Source organism: Leopardus geoffroyi, chromosome D1 (genome assembly GCF_018350155.1).
Source record: "Leopardus geoffroyi isolate Oge1 chromosome D1, O.geoffroyi_Oge1_pat1.0, whole genome shotgun sequence".
NCBI classification, from domain to species: Eukaryota; Metazoa; Chordata; class Mammalia; order Carnivora; family Felidae; genus Leopardus; species Leopardus geoffroyi.
In genome coordinates, this window is record NC_059329.1 from 12,547,117 (window position 1) to 12,569,139 (window position 22,023).

Sequence of the window (22,023 nt, forward strand, 5' to 3'; positions counted from 1 at the left end):
TGTGATGCTAAGTGAAATAAGCCATACAGAGAAAGACAGATACCATATGGTTTCACTCTTATGTGGATCCTGAGAAACTTAACAGAAACCTATGGGGGAGGGGAAGGAAAAAAAAAAAAAAGAGGTTAGAGTGGGAGAGAGCCAAAGCATAAGACACTCTTAAAAACTGAGAACAAACTGAGGGTTAATGGGGGGTGGGAGGGAGGGGAGGGTGGGTGATGGGTGTTGAGGAGGGCACCTTTTGGGATGAGCACTGGGTGTTGTATGGAAACCAATTTGACAATAAATTTCATACATTGAAAAAAATAAAAATAAAAAATAAAATAAAATATAATAAATAAATAAAAAATAAAATGTTATCTACATTTAGCTATCGACAAAGCTATGTACATATTCAATGTAATCCCTATCAAAATAACACCAACATTCTTCACAGAGCTAGAGAAAACAATCTTAAAATTTGTATGGAACCAGAAAAAAACACAAATAGCCAAAGCAATCCTGAAAAAGAAAACCAAAGCTGGAGGCATCACAATCCGGGAATTCAAGCTGTATTGCAAAGTTGTAATCGTCAAGACAGTATGGTACTGGCATAAAAATAGACGTACAGATCATAGGAACTGAATGCAGAACCCAGAAATGGATCTACAACCATACAGCAAAGTAAATTTTGGCAAAGCAGGAGAGAATATCCGTTGGAAAAAAGACAGTCTGTTCAGCAAATGGTGCTGGGAAAACTGGACAGTGACATGCATAAAAATGAATCTGGATCACTGTCTTATACCATACACAAAAATAAACTCAAAATGGATTAAAGACCTAAACACAAGACGGGAAGCCATCAAAATCCTAGGGTAGAAAGCAGGCAAAAACCTCTTTGACCTTGGCCACAGCAACTTCTTACTCAACACATCTCTGGAGGCAAGGAAAACAAAAGAAAAAATCTACTATTGGGACCTCATCAAGATAAAAAGCTTCTGCACAGCAAAGGAAAAAATCAGCAAAACTAAAAGGCAACCCACAGAATGGGGGAAGATACTTGCAAACGGCATATCAGATAAAGGGTTAGTATCCAAAATCTATAAAGAACTGATCAAACTCAACACGCAGAAAACAAATAATCCAGTGAAGAAATGGACAAAAGACATGAATAGACACTTCTCCAAAGAAGACATCCAGATGGCCAACTGACACATTAAAAAAAATGCTCAACATCAATCATCAGGGAAATACAAATCAAAACCACAATGAGATTCCACCTTACACCTGTCAGAAAGGCTAAAATTAACAACTCAGTCAACAACAGATATTGTTGAGGGTGTGGAGAAAAATGACCTCTTTTGCACTGCTGGTGGGAATGCAAACTGGTACAGTCACTCTGGAAAACAGTATGGAAATTCATCAAAAAATTAAAAGTAGAACTACCCTATGACATAGCAATTGCACTACTAGGTATTCATCTAATGGATACAGCTGTGCTGTTTCAAAGGGACACAGGTACCCCAATGTTTATAGTAGCATTATCAACAATAGCCAAAGAATACAAACAGCCCAAATGTCCATGAACTGATGAATGGATAATGATGTGGTATATTACATATATACATACATACATATACATATATATGTACACATGTATGTATGTGTGTATATATGTATAGATACATATATATGCGTGTATATGTATACATATACATGTATATGCATGTGTGTATATGTATACATATACACGCATATATATGTATACACACACACACATACATACAATGTAGTATTACTCAGCAATCAAGAAGAATGAAATCTTGGGGCTCTCGGGTGGCTCAGTTGGTTAGGCATCCAACTTCGGCTCAGGTCATGATTTCCCGGTTTGTGAGTTCGAGCCACGCATTGGGCTCTGTGCTGACAGCTCAGAGCCTGTAGCCTGCTTCAGATTCTGTGTCTCCCTGTCTCCGCCCCTCTCCCAATAGCACTCTGCCTGCCTCTCTCTCTCAAAAATAAACAAAATTTAAAAAAAAAGAATGAAATCTTGTCATTTGCAACAACGTGGATGGAACTAGAGGGTGTTATGCTAAGCGAAATTAGCCACAGAAAGGCAAATATCTTATCACTTCATTCATATGAATAATTTAATATACAAAACAGATAAACATAGGGGAAGGGCAACAAAAATAACATAAAAACAAGGAGGGGACAAAATTCTTAAAGAGAACAAACTGAGGGTTGCTGGAAGGGTTGTGGGTGGGGGATGGGCTAAATGGGTGAGGAGCATTAAGGAAGACACTTGGGATAAGCACTGGGTGTTATACATAGGGAATGCATCACTGGAATCTACTTCTGAAATCATTGCACTATATGCTAGCTAACTTGGATATAAAAGGAAGGAAGGAAGGAAGGAAGGAAGGAAGGAAGGAAGGAAGGAAGGAAGGAAGGAAGGAAGGAAGGAAGGAAGGATAGAAGGAAGGATAGAAGGAAGGAAGGAAGGATAGATTGCTATGGGTAGTATTGACATTTTAACAATATTTGTTCTTCCAATCCATGAGCATGGGGTGTGTTTTCAATTCTTTATGTCGTCTTCAATTTCTTTTATAAGTTTTCTATAGTTTTCAGCATAGAGATCTTTTACCTTTTCGTTATGTTTATTCCTAGGTATTTTATGGTTCTTGGTGCAATTTTAAATGGGATCTTGCACTGTGGTGGGAATGCAATCTAGCAGCTACTATGGAAAACAGTATGGAGGTTCCTCAAAATATTAAAAATAGAATTACCCTATGACCCATCAACAGCACTACTAGGAATTTATCCAAAGGATATGGAGTGCTGATTCATAGGGGCACATGTACCCTATGTTTACAGCAGCACTATCAATAATAGCCAAATTATGGAAAGGGCCCAAATGTCTATCAACCGATGAATGGATAAAGAATATGTGTTTTATATATACAATGGAATACTACTCGGCAATGATAAAGAATAAAATCTTGACATTTACAACAACGTGGATGGAACTGGAGGGTATTATGCCAAGTGAAGTCAGTCAGAGAAAGACAGATACTGTATGTTCTCACTCCTACGTAGAACTTGAGGAACCTAACAGAAACCATGGGGGGAAGGGTAGGGGAAAAATAGTTTCAAACAGAGAGGGAGGCAAACTGTAAGAGATTCTTAAACACAGAAAACAAACTGAGGGTTGAAGGGGTGTGCGGGGGGAGGGGAAAATGGTTGCTGGGCACTGAGGAGGGCACTTGTTGGGATGAGCACAGGGTGTTGTATGTAAGCAATGAATCATGGCAATCTCTCAAAGCCAAGAGCATATTGTACACACTATGTTAGTTAACTTGACAATAAACTATATTTAAAAATAAACTTTTAAAAGTTAAAAATTTTTAAAGTAAACAGGTAACAGGCAACAATACTGTTATTTACGTAAGCCTTTCTAAAAGCCAACTAATTAGTTACGATGTCACCTTCAGGTCTTTTATCCAGGTACCTACAGACTTCTCATGGGTTTTCATCACAAAACAGTGTTGAGTGCCTTGTTAAGGGATAAATAGATTATCATTATTCTGATACTCCTGTGTACTCATTCAATTATGTCAAAATACACACCGTGTTCTGATGTAGTTCAGGCTCTTACAAAAGTGTACCAATAACTTGGTTACATATCCTCCTTTCTGAGATAGACAAAATTAACTTCTTTGCATTGTTTTCAAATGCTTTTTGGAGATACCAACACACAAGTCATTTTAGTGATTAGCAGTTGACTCTGTCCCTTCTCAAATTTGACTCACATCATTTCTACAGCTCTGGAATAATTCCTTTGATGACTATAATAAATCAAAGATATCCTTTCCAATAATTTGCTGTCTCATAATCCTGATAAGATTGTTAATCTTCATTACTGCCTGTCTTCACTCTTGCATCTAGGGGTTGATTATGACAAACTTGAATTGTACATTAATCCATCTCTAGTTTGTTTCAAGCTTATTAACTGAAATTTATAAACCAATTTCTGTTTATATGCCCCTAGAACAGTAACCTTACACTGGACTGTCTCAGAGGCTTAATGTACATAGCAACTGGCGACATATAAAAGACTGGGTAAGTAAAATAAATAAAAATGCAAATACCATAAAACTCAGTAACTTCAATGAAAATGAGAACGCTAATTAAAAAAGTATATGTATTCCTATGTTTATTGCGCCCATATTATTTATAATAGTCAAGATAAGGAAGCAACCCAAGTGTCCATGGATAGATAAATGAAGGTGTGATACACGCTCATGCAGGCATACATGTGTACACACACACACACACACACACACACACACAGAGGAATATTATTTGACCATAAAAAGAAGGAGATCTTGCCTTTTGTAACAATATGGATGGATCTCGGGTGGTATAATGCTAAGTGACATAAGAGAAAGACAAATACCATATGATTTCACTCACATGTATGATTTATGAAACAAAAAAAGAAGAGAGAAAAAATATACTCTTAAATACAAAGAACAAACTGGTGGTTGTCAGAAGAAATTTGAGAGTATGAGTGAAATAATTGTTATCAAGAGTACAATTATCTTGAGGGACACTGAGAAGTGTATAGAATTGCTGCATCATTATACTGTATACTTGAAACTAATGTAATACTATGTACCAATTATACTTCAATAAAAAAACAATTAAAAACCCAGAAAACAATTAACAAGATGGCAAGAAGTACATACTTAACAATAATTATTGTAAGTGTAAATGGACTAAATACTCTAATCAAAGACATACAGTGAATAAATGGATAAAAACAAGTCCTTTCTATATGCTGCCTACAAGAGGCTCCCTTCAGACTTAAAGACACATATAACTAAAAGTGAAGAGATGGGAAAAAAATTTCATGCAAATTGAAGCAAAAAAAAAAAAAAGCTGGAGGAGCAATACTTCTATCAGAAAAAAATAGATTAAAAAAAGAGGCCGTGTAAGTGATGAATCTCTAAATTCTACTCCTGTAACCAAATTTACACTATATGTTAATTAACTAGAATTTAAATAAAAACTTGAAATGTGAAAAAGAGACTATAACAAGAAACAAAAAGGGCATCACACAATGATAAAGGGAACCATCCCACAAGAGAATAAAGCAATTATAAATACCTATGCACCCAACTTTAGAGCACCTAACTATAAAGTAGATATTAACAAAGGGAAAAATTAACAGTAATACAATGAAGAAGGGGACTTTAACACTTTACTTACATCAATGGATAGATCATCCAGAAGAAAATCAATAAAGAAACAGTGAGTTGAACACCACACTAGATTAGATGGATTTAACAGACATATATAGAGCATTAAATATAAAATACATACTCTTTTCAAATGTACATAAAACATTCTCTAGGATAGATCACAAGTTAGGCCAGAAAAAGTCTCAATACATTTAATAAAACTGAAATTATATCAAGAAGATTTTCTGACCACAATGGTAAGAAACGAAAACTTACAAGAAAAAGATTCTGGAAAAAACACAATCACACAGAGGCTAGAAAACATGCTACTAAACCATCAGTGGGTCAACTAAAGAAAAAACTAAAAAATACCTTGAGATAAATAAAATAAAAATACAATGGTTCAAAATCTTTGGTACAAAGCAAAAGCAGTTCTAAGTTTAAAGAAATACCTGCCTATCTTGAAAAACAAAAATCTCAAACCATCTATTGTTACACTTAAAGGAACGAGAAAAAGAATAAACAAAGCCCAAATATAGTTCAAGGAAAGAAATAACAAAGATCAGAGTGGAAATAAAGTACACATACACACACGGGAAAGATCAATAAAACAAAGAGCTGGCTCTCTGAAGATAAAATTGATAAGCTTTTAGCCAGAATCATCAAGAAAAGAGGACTCGAAATAAAAAAGTGGAAATTCTACAATTACCACCACAGAAATACACAAAATTATGAGGCAACTACAAAAAATTATATACCAACAAATTAGATAACCCAGAAGAAGATAAATTTCTAGAAACATACAGTCTTCTACAACTAGGAAAAAATAGAAAAGCTAAACAGACTGAAACTAGTAATGAAATTGAATTGGTGAGTAAAAACTCCCAACAAATCTAAGTCCAAGACCAAATGGCTTCACAGGTGAATTCTACCAAATATTTGAGGAATTAACACATATTCTTCTCAAATTATTTCACAAAGAGAAGAGGAAAGAAACTTTCAAATTCATTCTACAGGGCCAGCATTACCCTAATACCAAAACCTGACAAAGGCCCTATGCAAAACAGTGGGGCCAGAGGGAAATTACAGGCTAATATCCCTGATGAAGATAAATGAAAAAGCCTTCAATAAAGTAGTAGCAAACTGAATTCAAAAGTACATTGAAAGGATTGTTCACCAAAATCAATAAACATTTATTTCAGGGATCCAAGGATGGTTTAGTATTCCCAAATCAATCAATATACCAATACTGTGGCATGATATATCACAGTAACCAAATGAAGGATAAAAATTATCTTCATTGATACAGAAAAAGCACTTGACCGAATCAACATTCATTCATGATAAAAACTCTCAACCAACATGGGTTTAGAGGAGATGTATCTTATCACAATAAAGGCCATATATAAAAAAAAAAAAACCCATAGCTAATATCAATAATGAAAAGCCAAAAGTTTTTCTGTAAGATCAGGAACAAGACAAGGAAGTCCACTCTAGTGACTTTTACTCAACACAGTACTGGGAGTTCTAGCCACAGCAAAAAGGCAAGAAAAAGAAATAATGGTCATCCAAATTGGTAAGGAAGATGTAAAACTATTGCTATTTGCAGAGAATATGATATTATATACAGAAAAACCTAAAGAGTCACAAAAATTATAATAAATTCAGTAAAGTTGCAGGATACAGAAATTGTTTTCCATACATTATGCCAGGAAGAGAAATTAAGAAAATAATTCCATTTACAAATGCATAAAGAATAGCTAAAAAGAAATTCTCCAGGAAGGTAAAAAAAATATATATGTATGTATACTGAACACTATAAGACATTGATAGTGAAATTAAAGACCCCGTGAATAAATGCAAAGATATACCATGCTCATGGATTTGAAGAATAATTATTTTTTAAATATCCATACTACTAAAAGCAATGTATAGATTCAATGCAATCTCTATAAAAATACCAATAGTATTTTTCACAGAATTAGAGTAATCGAATTTATATGAAACCACAAAAGACCATCTTTTGCACAGCAAAGGAAGTCATCAGCAAAATGAAAGGACAGCTTCATGGAATGTAAAAAGATATTTTCAAACTATCTACCTCATAAAGGGTTAATATTCAAAACACAGAGTTCCAGGTGTAGGAATACCCTGAATTATCTGAATACCCTTAATACCCTGAATTATCTCTTCCATGGATAAGCCAAATCTACATCTATATACAGAGTGATCCTGCTGAAGAAGAACTGAAGGCTTATTGAGCAGCTCATGCCCAACAAAAGATGAAGAGACCACACAGAAAATGGCAAGAGAGACAGAGGCATGGTAACAAAGGGAACTTCCACCTCTGATGCTACTAACTGCAGTGAGGAAGAATAGGACTAAGTGTCTCTGAGCAGATACATATATCCTGGGACACAGAAAAATAAAAAGCTGCAGTTTAAAAAAGCAACTAAAATATAAAGGAAAGGAATATAAAGACAGAACCATGCCATATGTCAGGAAAGCTGCTGGAACTCTCTCCAAGTCAGAGCAGCTGGTGAACACCATTGTTTAGGTTACCCTCTTCACCTTAATAGTGAAGATAGAAGCAGGGTCCCAGTGCCATAGCTGGCTGCTTCCTCAGTGAGCCCTGGTCCCTTAGCCCATATCAGCTCTGGAGGCCATGAGGCATATAGAAAAGGCCATGATTTAAAAGAGCAAATAGAATATAAAAGATTCATCCCTAGAACTCTAATAAATGGTAGGGAAACTGCTGAAATTCTGTTCAAATAGGGGGGCTGGTGAGCACTATAGTTATGTTCCCCTTCTACCATGATAGCATGGACAGCAACAGGAGTTAGATGACCTACCTGGCCTCCCACCTCAGTGAGCCCTATTCCCCTAGCCCATCACAATCCCAGAAGTCCCACCAAGGCAGCCCAGCATGGTACACAATGGGACATCCCAGATCAGCTCTCAGTACATTCCCAGCCATCTTGCCAAGGTAACAAGGTGCACGACACCCTGTAACACTTCAGGCCCACATCATTTTGGCCTCAGACAACTTGCCAGGGCATCCCCAAGTGCAGAGTGCCCTGGTACTTCCTAGTTTATGTTTGTTTACTTTGACTCCAAACCACTCACCAGAGCATCCCCTGCAAAGCAACCCAAGGATCACCTTGGCCTATACCCACTTCAGCTTCAGGTATTTTTCCAAGATGCTTTCTAAAAAGAGCCCTGAGAATCCTGGTTTGTACCCACTTTAGTTAGCTTCAGCTGTCCTGCCAGGGAGCTCTCTATGTGAAAGCCTTGGGACTGCCTGAGCCTGTGTCCACCTCAGGTCTAGCCATCCCACCAGGGCAGCCCCTGCATGGAGTGATTCTGGCTGGTAGCCCAAATCAGCCACAGCTGCAGCCAGCAAACCAAAGTTGCAAGGCACACATGGACAACCATACATAAGAACACACCTTCAAGTTTAAGATAAGTAGCTATTCCGTCTAATTCATATATAAACCAACACAGAACACAGACAAATGATGAGACAGAAGACTATGCTCCAAATGAAAGAACAAGGCAAAATCTCAGAAAAAAAAAGAATAAATTTAATGGAGGTAAGCAATCTACCTGATATAAAGTTCAAAGTAATGGTCATAAAGATGATAACCGGACTGGAGATAAGAGTGTATGAACTCAGTGAGTACTTTAAGAAAAAATATAGAAAAGAACCAATCAGACTGAAGTATACAATAACTGAAATTAATACCACACTAGAGGGAATCAATACCAGATTACAGAATGTAGAATGGCTCAGTGGTCTGGAAGACAGGGTAATGAAAAGCACCCAAGGTGAACAGCAAAATAAAAAAAAAAAAAATTAAATGAGGATAGGTTACAGGATCTCTTGGATAACATTACATGAACAAACATGGGCGTTCATGAAGGAGAAAAGAGAGAAATGGGGTAGGAAACTTACCTGAAGAAATAATAGAAGAAAATTTTTCTAACGTGGGGAAGGAAACAGAATTCCAAACAAGATGAACCCAAGGAGGACCATGCTGAGACACATAGTAATTAAAATGTCAAAAATTAAAGATAAAGGTATTTGGGTAATGATTGCCTCAAAATGAATTTGGAAGTTTTTCTTCCATTTCTATTTTTTTTTTTTTTTTGGAATAATTTGAGAAGAATAGGTATTAACTCTTCCTTAAATGTTTGGTAAAATTCACCCATGAAGCTATTTGGCCCTGAACTTTGTTTCTTGGGAGATTTTTGATTACTGATTCAATTTCTTTGCTTGTTATCAGTATGTTCAAGTTTTCTATTTTTTCCTGTTTCAGTTTTGGTACTTTATATGTTTCTAGGAATTTATCCATTTCTTCCAGCTTGTTCAATCTGTTGGCATACAGATTTTTCATAATATTCTCATAATTGTTTGTATTTCTGTGATGTTGGTTGTTATTTCTCCTTATTTGTGATTTTATTTGAGTCTTTTTTTCTTTTTGTTAAGTCTGGCTAGGGGGTTACAGCATGGTTCTGGAACAAATATAGACAGATCAAGGGAACAGAATAGAGAACCTAGAAATAAACCTACAACTATATGGTCAAGTAATCTCTGACAAACCAAGAAGATATCCAATGGAAAAAAGACGGTCTCTTCAACAAATGGTGCTGGGAAAACTGGACAGCAACATGTAAAAGACTGGAACTAAGCCACTGACTTACACTATAAACAAAAATAAATTCAAAATTGATCAAAGACCCGAATGAGAGACAGAATACCATTACAATCCTAAAAGAAAACACAGGCAGTGACCACATTGACATTGGCTGTACCAACTTTTTACTAGATACGTCTCTGGAGGCCAGGTAAACAAAAGCAAAAATAAACTATTGGGACTTAAGATAAAAAAGCTCTGTACAGCAAAGAAACAATAAAACTAAAAGGTCAACTTCAGGATAGGCGAATATATTTGCAAATAACATATTGAATAAAGGGTTAGTATCCAAAGTATATAAAGAACTTATCAAACTCAAAACCCAAAAAACAAATAATCCAGTTAAGAAATAGGCAGAAAACATGAATTAACATTTTTCAAAAGATGACATACAGAAGCGAACAGACACATGAAATGGTGTTCAACATCCATCATTTTCAGGGAAATACAAATCAAAACTACAATGAGCTATCACTTTACCTCTGTCAGAATGGCTAAACACAGCAAACATGCTATGCAAGAATGTGGAGAAAGGGGAACCCTCTTATACTGTTGGTAGGAATGCAAACTGGTACAGCCACTCTGGAATTGAGGTTCCTCAAAAAATTAAAGATAGAACTACGCTATGACCCAGCAATTGCACTACTAGGTAATTATCCAAGGCATACAGGTATGTGGTTTCGAAGGGGCACATGTGCTCCAATGTTTATAGCAGCACTATCCACAATAGCCAAAGTATGGAAAGAGACCAAATGTCCATCGATGGATGAATGGATAAAGAAGATGTGGTATATATATATATGGTATAGATGTGGTGTATATATATATATACACCACATCTATACCATATATATATATATATATATATGGTGTGTGTATATATATATATATATATATATATATATATATATATATGTGGTATATAAACATATACATACACACAATGGAATATTTCTCAGAAATGAAAAAGAATGAAATCATGCCATTTGCAACTATGTGGATGGAACTGGAGGGTGTTATGCTAAGTGAAATTAGTCAGAGAAAGACAAAAATCATATGACTTCACTCATCTGAGGACTTTAAGAGACAAAACAGATGAACATAAGGAAAGGGAAACAAAAATAATATAAAACTGACTAATTTGGATGTAAATTAAAAAAAATAAAATAAAATAGAGACTGAAAAATCAATGTAAAAGATCAATGAAACCAAGAGTGGGTTCTTTGGAAAGAGAAATAAGGTTGACAAACTTTTAGAGACATCAAGGAAAAAAATATAGGACCCAAATAAAATCAGAATTTAAAGAGAAGTAACAACAGATATTACAGACACACAAAGAATTAGAAGAGACTACTTGAAAAATCACATGCCAACAAAGTGCACAAAGTAGAAGAAATAAATTCCTCAAAATGTATAATTTTCCAAACCTGAGTAAGAAAGAAAGAAAAATATGAAATCAATTACCAGTAATGAAATGGAATCAGTAATTAAAAACTCACAGTGATTCCAGGACCAGATGAGTTCACAGATAAATTCTACCAAACATTTAAAAAAAGAGGGGTTGCTTGGGTGGCTCAGTTGGTTAAGCATCCAACTTCGGCTTGGGTCATGATCTCACAGTTCCTGAATTCAAACCCTACCTTGAGTTCTGCGCTGACAGCGTGGAGCCTGGAGCCCACTTTGAGTTCAGTGTACCCCTGTAACTCTGCCATTCCCCCACTCATGCTCTGTCTCTCTCTCTTTCAAAAATAAAATAAACTTTAAAGGAGTTAATACCTATTCCTTAGACTATTCCAAAAATAAATAAATGAGAAAGGAAAACTTCTAACTACATTTTACAAGGCCAGCATTTCCCCGATGCCTATGTTAGACACACTATTAAAAAAAAAAAAAAAAGTACTGGCCAATATCTCTGATGAACAGGATGCAAAAATTCTCAACAAAATATCAGCAAACTGCATTGAACAATATACTATAAAGATCATTCACAGCAATCAAGTGGGATTTGTTCTGGGGATGCAAGGGTGGTTCAATATCCACAGATCAATTAACATGATAAAACACATTAACAAAATGAAGGATAAAAATCATCTGATGATCTCAATAGATTTAGAAAAAGCACCTGAAAAAATTCATCATTATTCATAAAATTCTCAACAACGTGGGTTTTAGAGAAAATATACCTCAACATAATAATGGCCATAAATGACAAACCCACAGCTAACATCAAACTTAACGGTGAAAAATAGAGCTCTTCCTGTAAGATTAGGAAGACAGCAAGGATGTCAACTTCTGCCAGTTTTACTCAACATAGTAATAGAAGTCCTAGTCACAGCAATCAGACAGGGAAAAGAAGTAACAGGCATCCAAATTAGTATAGCAGAAGTAAAACTGTCATTATTTCCAGATGGCAGGATACAATACATACAAAACCCTCAAGACTCTATCAAATAAACCATTAAAGTCATAAATGAATTCAGTAAAGTTGCAGGATACAAAATATTCAGAAAATGTGTCTTATTTCTACATACTAAGAACACATCAGAAATAGAAATTAAGAAAATAATCCTATTTACAAGTATATGAAAAAGAATTAAATTCTAGAAATAAATTTAACCAAGGAGATGAAGGACCTATACTCTGAATGCTATAATGATGGAAGCTTCACTCATGAAAGAAATTAAAGAGGACGCAAGTGGAAAGATAGTCCAAGCTAAGGAATTAGAAATATATTGTTAAAATATCTCTACTTCCAAAAGCAATCTACACTTTCAATGGAATCCTTATCAAAATATCAATAGCATTTTTCACAGAACTAGAAGAAATAGTATTAAGTTTGTGTGGATCCACCAAAGCCCTGAATAGCCAGAGCAATCCTGAGAAAGAAGAATGAAGCTGCAGGTATCACAATCCCATATTTCAAGATATACTAGACAGCTGTAAAAATCACCACACCTTAGTACTAAACCAAAATAGACACACAGATCAATGGAACAAAGTAAAGAGGCAAAAATAAACCCACACTTATACGGTCAATTAATCTACAACCAAGGAGGCAAGGATATACACGGGGAGAAAACAATCTCTTCAATAAATAGTACTGGAAAACTGGGCAGCTATAAGCTAAAGAAAGGAAACTGGACCACTCTCATGTCATACACTAAAATAAACTCAAAGTGGATTAAAGACCTAAATGTGAGACCTGAAACCATAAGACTCCTAGAAGAAATCAGAGGCATTAATCTCTGACATCAGCTTGAACAACATTTTCCTAGCTGTGTCTCCTCAGGCAATGGAAAGAAAAACAAAAATAAACTATTGGGACTACAACAAAATAAAAAGGGTTTACAGAGCAAAGGAAACTATGAACAAAACTGAATGGGAGAGGGTATCTCTAAATGATACATCCAGTAAGGAGTTAATATCCAAAATACACAAAATTATACAACTCCATCTAACCCCCCCACTCCAAATAAAAAATGGGCAGGTGACCTGAGTAGGAATTTTTTCAAAGAGGACACACAGATGGCCAGAAGACATATGAAAAGACGCTCAACATCACACATTATCAGGCAAATCCAAGTCAAAATCACAATGAAATATCACCTTGCACTCATCAAAATGCCTAGAATAAAAAAGATATGAAGTAGTGTGTTGGTGAGGATATGGAAAAAATGTATCCCTTGTGAGCTGTTGCTGGGAATGCAAACTGGTACAGCCACTGTGGAAAACAGTATGGAGGTTTCTCAAAAAATTAATGGTATCTTCCATGAATTTCTGTTTATAATGCAAGGAAAGGGTTGTCTGTTTAATTCTGAGTATTATCATTAGCAAGAAGTCTGAGCTTCCGGTGACCTGATAAACCTACTAGTAAGATTTTTAGCATCAAGAAATTTTTGGATCATGTTTACGTTAGCTAGAATAGGAAAAAAACATTAGATTTCTGTTGCCCACAATTTTCTACATAATAGAAAATGTGCTCACACTAAGAATCCAGAACAAACACGGCCTCATAACAACATTCTGTTTACAGACAAATTTGATTCCTGGTATTAATATATTTAAAGTGGGTTTTCTATTGTCATTTTAGGAAACTTAGATTTGATGGATGGGGATATGTGAGATAGCTTTTACATGTGTTGTCACTGTATAAATGAAATTTATCTCTTTTTTAAAAATTAAGACACAGTTCAAAACAATAGAAATACTTTATGATTTACTAATTCCACTACTGGGTTTTACCCAAAGAAAACCAAAACTCTAATTAAAGAAGATACATGCATCCCTATGTTTAATGTAGCATTATTTACAATACTCAAGCTATGGAAGCAACTTAAGTGTACATCAACAAATTAATGAATAAAGATGTGGTATATTATAAGTGAAATATTTAGCCGTTAAAAAAGAATGAAGTCTTTCCAGTCATGAAAATACAGAGGGACCTAGAAGATATTATACTTAGTAAAATGTTAGAGAAAGACATACCATACAATTTTACTTATATGCAGAATATAAAAAACAAGTCAACAAACAAAACAAAAATAACCCAGAAATGGACATAAATACAGAAAACTAGTGGTTGCCGGAAGGAAGGGGGTGAAGGATGGACAAAATAGGTGAAGGATATTAAGAGGTAAAAACTTTCATTTATGAAATCAGTCATGAAGATGAAAAGTATGCCATAGTTAATACAGTTATTAATATTGTAATAAATTTGTATGGTGACATATCATAACCATACTTACTGTGGTGAGCATTTTGTAATGTATAGAATTGTTGTATTACTATGCTATACACCTGAAATACAGTATTGTTCAACTCGAATAAAAAATCACTTATTAAATGCTAAGAGCAATTTGTAAATTAAACTTAAGAACTTATTCTGTATGTGGATAAAATGATAGTTTATTCTTATGCCTTTATAAATGAGTATTCATCTTTTATGATTCATTCTCAAGTATACATAGATTAAACAATATGATTTTTTGGAAATAACCCAGTAAGAAGAGTATGGGAGGTGAATAGCAGTATAAATGAGCTAGGATTGGTCACCATATGACAACTAACTGGACAAAGTAGAAGAAATGGATAAATCCCTCAAAACGTACAACTTCCCAAACCGGAGTCAGAAAGAAATAGAAAAATATGAAATCAATTGCTAGCAATGAAATGGAATCAATAATTAAAAACTTACAATGATTCCAGGACTAGATGAGTTCACAGATACATTCTACCAAACGTTTAAAAAACAGTTAATACCCGTTCTTCTCAAACTATTCCAAAAAATAGAAGAGAAAGGAAAACTTCTAAATATATCCTACAAGGCCAGCATTACCTTGATACCCAAGCCAGACAAACACTACAAAAAAAGAAAACTACAGGCTATTGTCTCTGATGAACAAGATGCAAAAATTCCTCACAAAATATTAGCAAACTGCATTCAACAATGCACTGCAAGGATCATTCATGGTGATCAAGTGGAATTTATTATGGGGATGCAGAAACACGTTTCTGAAGCTGAGTGATGAGTACATTGCAGGAGTAAGAGTTGCTTACACTACTCTCTGCTTCTGTATGCTTTTAATATCCATAACCAAAAGCTAAAATATCTTAAAAATGATAACATACGGCTTAATATGTGTAATGCCACTAGATTGTACACTTAAAAACTAGTTGTAATGGTAAATTTTGTATGTATGTTTTAACACAAAGAAAAATGGCCCAAAGGAAAAAAAAATTTAAGAAGATGATCCAGTGATTTGCTATTTATAAGGCATATGCGGAATTAAATAGATGCATTCTATTTTTTTTATTTCAACACCAAGGTCTCCTGTGTAAAGAACCCTGCTTTAACAGTGAGGAAATGGAACCTTGTCTAATGCATTATCACACAGGTAGTAATTGGTGATACCAGGAATCAAAACTCAGTGTTTTTACTGGAGCATATAATCACTATATATGTGATGAAGGAAAAAAAAAATCCTGTTTTCTTGGAATATCTGATGTCTTTAGCTGTCTATTCTGAGTCCTTGGCAATCTCATTCTCAATAATACTGAGTTGGATTTCGAAGTTTCAGGTATGACCATTGGCTAATGGAAGAGATCCCAACTCTTCAACTTCAGAGTTTGTCCCATGTATCATTTAGGACCCAGTGTTAGGAAAGGGGTCCTGAAGCCAAGAATTTTAACAAGCTCAAGAATATATGGTAGCCCTTAGTAATCAGATGAACACTCTGATCTTGAAGTTGTGTGTCAATAATAAGTTACAATTCTTCTTCAAAAACCCTAGCAAAAATATATATGCATCCCTATGTTTATTGTAGCATTATTTACAACAGTCAAGATATGGAAGCAGCCCAAATGTCCATCAATAGATGGATAAAGAAGATGTGGTGTGTGTGTGTGTGTGCCATATGCCAAATATATGCCATACAAATAGTATGTGTGTATTATATAAAGGAATATTACTCAGCCACAGAAAGGAATGAGATCTTGCCATTTGCAATGGGTCTAGGGGGCATAATGCTAAATGAAATAAGTTAGACAAAGACACATACCGTATGCTTTCATTTGTACGTGGGATTTAAGAAACAAAACAAATGAGCAAACAAAAGAGACAAAAAAAATGAACTTTTTAATACAAAGAAAAAACTGGTAATTGCCAGAGGGGAGATGGGGGTGAGGGAAAGAGTGAAATAAAAGGGATTAAGGTTACACTTATGGTGATGATCGCCGAGTATAGAATTATTAAATTATATTGTACATTTGAAATCAGTTTAACACTGTATGTTATCCTTCAATTAAAAAAAAAAAGTTACCATTCTTCAAAACCAACCAGAATGTCTTTACCACCTGTTAGCCTAGACTCTTCTTTAATTTGGTTATTACTTGTACCTTTTTAATGTAAGAACATTAGGATATTCGCTAATTTTTTTTCATGTTTATTTTTTTTGAAAGAGAGAGCGGGGGAGGGACATGGAGAGAAAGAGAGAAAATCCCAGGCAGGCTCCACTCTGTCAGCACAGAGCCAGAAGCGGGGCTCCATCTCACGAACCATGAGATCATGACCTGAGCCAGAATCCAGAGTCCAACATTTAACTGAGTCAACCAGACGCCCCAGAGGATATTTATTACTATAAAAGGATCAGGGAGCAGAACTGCCTAGTTATAATCAATGACTGTCTGTGTCAGATACAAGGAAACCAAGATAGCTGTCTTTATTAAGTCTGCTCCTCAGAGCTTCTCCAATCCTTTCAAAATATTTAGATTAACCCCTCATTTTTGGACACTAATAGCCTTCTTGCCTCAAGAAATTGTTCTTAAAGCAAGGTTAACAGTTCTGGACTTATGGACACACAGTTTACAGTGTGGAAGTTACAGCTACGCAGTTCACAGATACAGTGAAATTAAGATTTTTTAAAAAGAAAAATCCCATGGCAAATCTAGCTTTCCCTACCTAAAAGATGTTTTTTTCCTCCCCTCTGATCATCTCCTTCTAGTCTTTTGAGAATCAAAGGGCATCAGTCCTGTACAGTCATTCTTTTAAGGAAAAAAAAAAGTTTTGATAAATTGTTTACCTACTCTATAAATCTCATTTAAAGTCTTTAATTCTATAGTTTATGGTACATTATATTATTAATTATAAAAATTATGGTTATAGAGGCCCCTGGGTGGCTCAGTCAGTTAAGCATCCGACTCTTGGTTTAGGCTCAAGTCATGATCTTGCAGTCGTGAGACTGAACCCTGCATCATACTCTGCTCTGGGCATGAAGTCTGCTTAAGATTCTCTTTCTCCCACTGCCCCCCCCACCTCAAAAATATTATGGTTATAGATAACATAAAACTTTTCTCTTTTAACCATTGAAGTGTATAAAACAATGGCATTAATTACACTGACAGTATTATGCAACCATCACCACTATCCTTTTCATCACTCCACATGGAGACTCCCATGACCATTAAACTATAACTTCCATTCCCCCACCCCCATGAAGCCATTCTTAACTGTCCCAGGCCAAGTTTGCTACAATCTTTTAGGTACCCGTGAAATTTTGCTTATGTATCTTTCAAGTTACTTACTTTATTGTAATAAGTATACATGTTTGTTCTTCTCATGAGATTGGCTTCCCTGAGGGTATAATCATATCAGCTAAAAATAACAATTGTAGGTCCCTTTCATAATTAGTAATAATTAAGATTATTATAAAGATCAGTAAGAGAGCAGAGAGTATCTTTATCATAATAACCAGTAGACTTTCTATCCAATTGGCTGAATCTAGGTACACAAAAGAATAAAAAATCCAATCACAGAAGATATTTAAAAAATAAAATTAAATATTCAGAAATAAGTGTGGTGAACAGTCTAAATTTAGAAGCAACAGAAATAGGTCACAAAGGAAATCTTCACTGCTTTAACTCTAAATATTAAATATTTCTAAAATGTTGAACAATTAATAAAATATTTTCTGCAAAATTGAGAGACTGAGTGTTAAGATGTTTGTTATATAAGAATTGTCAACTAAGAAATTGAAAACGTTGACATCAAAATTAAAACAATGGGCAAAGGAAATAGATGATTTAGCTGAAATACCCTGGTACTAAAAGTCATTTAAAATAGGAAGTCTCCATTTTCGTCTGTAATATTGGCAAATATTTTTAATAGCATTTTATAATTTAACCAAAATACTTAAATTGAGGACAGTTATCCAAGGGCAATCTTGATGATCATTCATTCAGCTATTCATTCACCAATCAGAAGATGGATTTTCTAAGGATCTTTCTTTCAGGCACCTATCTAATTAGTAGCATATAATATAGGAGGTGTTTTAATTTTGGCATAATTAAATATCTTATTTCAGAAGAATCTTTAACAATTATGACAGAGGAAATAGTGTAACTAGGCTTCAAGCCTTTCTGTATTAATATTAAACAGCAGTTTAATTTAATTTGTAGATCTTGTTTCTTAAGTTCCACACAGAAGTGCAATGACATGGTGTTTGTCCTTTTCTGACTGACTTATTTTATTTAGCATTATACCCTCTAGGTCCATCGATGCCGTTTTAAATGGCAAGATCTCATTCTTTTTTATGGCTCAGTAATATTCCATTGTGTATATGTACCACGTCTTCTTTATCCAATCATTTATCAACGGACACTTGAATTGATGCCATATATTAGCTATTATAAGTAATGTTGCAATGAATATAGGAGTACAAAGATCTTTTTGCAGTAGTGTTTTTATTTTGTTTGGGTAAATACCTAGTAATGGAATTACTGGATCCTATGGTAATTTTTTTATTTTCTTGGAGAAACCTCCATATTGTTTTCTACAGCAGCTGTACCAATTGGCATCCCCACTAACAGCACATGATATGTCCTCATCAACACTTGTTATTTCCTGTATTTTTCATTTTAGCCATTCTGACAGGGTGTAAGGTGTTATGTGGAATTTAAAAAACAAAGACCAAAAACCAGATGCTTAAACACAGAGAACAAACCGGTGGTTTCCAGGAGGAAAGAGGATAGGAGGATAGGTAAGATAGATTCAAGAGATTAAGAATGAACTTATTTGGATAAGCAAGGAGAAATGTATAGCATTTTTGAATCATTATTTTGTACACCTGAAACACTGTGTGTTCTGCTTCAATAAAAACAATAAACACATTTTTGGCTAAACAAAAAAAGGCAATTTAAAAAAATAAAGGAAAAAACAGGCCAATTAACAAACAGGAGTAGATTTCCAACTTTGGCTTCACCTGTATTATTTTAGGCCATGGCTAAACATACCTCCATGGGGCTTAGGAGACGCCTGGGACCGTAACAGATGAATAGACTTTAGTATATATGCTGCCAAAGGGAGCACAAGATGAGCAGAATTTAAACTGGTGATGACATTCTCTTTACTTTGTTGTCCAAGTGAACACAATGACATTCAGTGTCAGTTAAACAAATATTTTTTATTAAATATTTGTCTCAGTATTCTTGTTGAGGAACACTATATGCAACTTTTGTGCTTTGTGTGTTGAGAAGCTGGAATGGTATACTGAAATGAGAACACGTAGATTATGACCTGATGAATGAGGGGGCACATGCCACACACGTTGGATCAGCAGGTAGTTCCCTCAGCATCCAAATTCCAAGTTTTTGGGGGGAGTAATAAGATCCACAGAGTCCTTTTGATTAAAGGTGCAGTTTCAATATACTCACACAAAGGAAGTAGAGTTACAGGGTTTATTCTTACAGAGAGCTCCCAATTTACAGTGGTTAGATTTATGATTCTTTGACTTTATGATGGTGTAAAAGCAGTAAGCCTTCAGCAGAAACCATACTTTGGATTTTGAACTTGAAGCTTTTCCCAAGGCTAGGAATATATAGTACAACACACTCTTGAGACCCTCTGCAGCAAGAGTGAACCACAGCCTACGGGCAGCCATGGGATCATGGGAGTCAACAACCCACACACTGACAATCATTCCATACATACAAGCATTCTGTTGTTCACTTTCAGTACAGTATGCGATTAAGTTACCTGAGATATTCAACATTCTTATAAAATAGGCTTTGGATTAGATGATTTTGCCCCACTGTAGGATAATAGAAGTGGTTCACATTTAGGGTGGGGTGGGTAAAGTAAGCTATGTTTTGTAGGTTACATGTATTAAATGCCTTTTTGTCTTATGGTATTTATTATTTTTTAAAGTATTTTTTTTTTTTAGAGAGCACGCAGACAAGGGTGCAAGAGCGGGGAAGGGGTGGACAGAGAGGGAGAGAGAGAATCCCAAGCAAGCTCTGCACTGCCAGTTCACAGACTGATCTCACCAACAGTGAGATCATGACCTGGGCTGCAATTAAGAGTTGGATGTCTAACTGACTGAGTCACAACTGACTGAGTCACCCAGGTGCCCCGGCTTCTGGTATTTTTTTCTAATTTAAAATGGACTTATTGGGATATAAACCCTATTATTAACTCAAGGAAAATCTGTACTTAGAAATCCCAGAAGGGAAGAGGGGTAATTGAGGGGGTGGGGAGTCCTCCATCAAGTAACCAGCAAGCAGGAGACAGGAGAGCAGGGTAGCAAGCACCTATTACTTATAAAGTGGCTGGGGTGGAGATTACTGACTTTTCATGGGCTCAAGCCTAAGTGGATATTTTACTTTTTTAAGTTTATTTATTTTTGAGAGCAAGAGAGAGAGAAGGAGAGAGAGAATCTCTGTGCTGTCAGCACAAAGCCCGAGGCAGGACTTCATCTCACAAACCATGAGATCATGACCTGAGGTGAAATCAAGAGTTGGATGCTTAAACGACTGAGCCGCCCAGCCACCCCTCTAAGTGGTTATTTTAAAAGGTGTCCAGGAAAAGTAAAAGGTGAACCTAGGGCAGGCACCCCAAACTCAAGTCCTTATCTAAATGTCCAGACTCGTATAGAGCAGGGTTCTACTGTAAAATGTCTGAATAGCAGCTCAGAAGAACAAAGTTGTTTTCCTCAAAAGTTATTTTCCTCATCACAGTTTGCTACCAAGACCAATGAGACACCTGTGTATTGTAACAGTCTTCCATACTGCTGGTGGCACTGTAAACTCTTACCTCGAGAGTATGTTTGACAGTCAAGAAGAATAAAAACACATATGTGCTTTCGCTGATTATTTAATTCAATAATATATAATCTGGTACTTCCACCCCTAGGTATTGATCATTAAAAGTCATGTAAAATAGCTATACTCCCGTTGTCCAATATCATTGTCTCCACAAGCCATTTCACATCCTCCTGTAGAATATCATGTGATTATAAATGATCACGAAAACTGATTAACAGTACTAAAATGTTTATACTGGGGTGCCTGTGTGGTTCAGTTCCTTAAGCATCTGACTTCGGCTCAGGTAATGATGTCATAGTTCATGGGTTCGAATCCCAGGTCAGGCTCTGCGCTGACAGCTCAGAACCTGACGCCTGCTTCTGATTATGTGTCTCCCTCACTCTCTCTGCCCCTTCTCACTCATCCTGTCTCTCACTCTCTCAAAAATAAATAAATATTAACAGATTTAAAAACTGTTTATAATGGTATTAGCTGCAAAAAGTACTAGTACTAATTTTAATGTGATCATT

The 22,023-nt window shown here is 35.4% G+C and overlaps 1 protein-coding gene across 1 annotated transcript in view; it reads left to right on the forward strand.

Annotated features, from left to right (window-relative positions):
- Window positions 1-22,023, forward strand: part of NXPE2 (neurexophilin and PC-esterase domain family member 2) — a gene marked incomplete at its 3' end in the record, with an annotated part of 77,889 nt that overhangs the window by 32,381 nt on the left and 23,485 nt on the right.